Here is a 1,389-nt window from a genome sequence, read left to right on the forward strand (position 1 = left end):
ATTTGCATATTACCCTTTTATTATATAGGATAGTAATACATAAAGTGTATAGTAATTACATAAGTGAATTAAAGTGATAATTCACTTTAATTCCCCCAAAGAGCCATGTTGGAATGACAGATAAGTCTCTTTGAGGAGAAAAACAACATGGGTGCCCAGAGGTCAGCCCAGAGTCAGAGAGCTGGGTTCCAGGCCCAGCCTCACACCTATTAGGCGCTGTGTGACCTTGGACAAGGGGGACTAATCTCCTCCCTTTCTTCTTTTCGCTGCTTTTATTTGTTGCAGAAAGTATCTCATTTGCTCTGTTGTTCACTTTCTGGCCGTGCACTTCAGACATCGGCTTCTCAAGGGTAGGGACTGGCCAGGGCTGTGGACCACTGTGTTTGTGGAGCTCAGACTTTGACTCCCTGACCTCGCTGGGCCTCAGTCTCCCCAAACACAGACAGGGACAATAACAATCCCTATGTACCCTGTGCTTTGTGACTTTAATACATGGAAAGTGCTCAGAACAGTGTCTGTAAATGTTCAATGGACAATGAATAAGGATCACATTTTGCAGTCTCCCAAGATCCTAAGAATAACTTGGTAGAGAATCAGGTTAATGGAGAGAAAGGAAAGAGGAGGGGTGAGAGCATCTCTGTCTCTGTCTCTTTCTCTCTCTTTAAAATAATCTATATATATAAAAGCCTAAGTGACAGTTACGAGCTGTCGACCAGTCGCTATGATGTGCACTGACCACCAGGGGGCAGATGCTCAAGTAGGAGCTGCTGCCTGGTGGTCAGAGCGCTCCCACAGCCAACCTCCTGAGGCCCCTCCTCCCAGCCGGTCAACCCCTCGCAGCCCCTCCTCCCGCCCCCCAACTCCACTGGCTGGCCAACCTCCCAGGGTCCCTCCCTATGGCTTGCTGACCTCCTCCCCCCCCCCCCCCCCCCCCCACCCCGCCACCTCATAGGCCTTGATTGCCGGCCAGGCTGAGGGACCCCATCTGTACACGAATTTGTGCCCCGGGCCTCTAGTGTGCCAATAATAATATCAGGTTTAACATGCACAGAGCCAAGAAAACCAACGATGCCAGATACTGCATTTAAATCGCACTGTCCTTTGAACACCCAGCAGGAATAAATTGCTGAACACAGGAGAACATCTCCAAGGGGATTTTCATTTCTGCAGCCTTGGACACTAAGTCCCAGCTTGTTCTCCATCCTGGCTTAATTCCACTCTGCTGGGAGCTGGGGGTGGGAAGGCCACATCTCTCCAACAGTCCATGGTGACTCAGGAATTTCAGGAACTTGAGCCCATTGATAGTCAACTTCATGTAGAACTAGTTCTTCAGGTAAAGGCTTTGTGAAGTCATAGTGTCCCATGTGAAAGGCACTGAAGACCTAACCA

At 49.2% G+C, this 1,389-nt stretch overlaps 1 non-coding gene across 1 annotated transcript; it reads right to left on the reverse strand.

The window, feature by feature from the left end:
• Positions 1 to 1,013: 1,013 nt before the first annotated feature.
• LOC138992855 (small nucleolar RNA SNORA8) lies at positions 1,014 to 1,148 on the reverse strand. Its single transcript, XR_011468181.1, has one exon. It is a non-coding gene; the product is annotated as a small nucleolar RNA SNORA8 (small nucleolar RNA).
• Positions 1,149 to 1,389: the final 241 nt, after the last annotated feature.

The sequence above is a fragment of the Myotis yumanensis genome, unplaced genomic scaffold (genome assembly GCF_028538775.1).
Source record: "Myotis yumanensis isolate MYYU_CA2020_CCGP unplaced genomic scaffold, mMyoYum1.0.hap1 SCAF_14, whole genome shotgun sequence".
NCBI classification, from domain to species: domain Eukaryota; kingdom Metazoa; phylum Chordata; class Mammalia; order Chiroptera; family Vespertilionidae; genus Myotis; species Myotis yumanensis.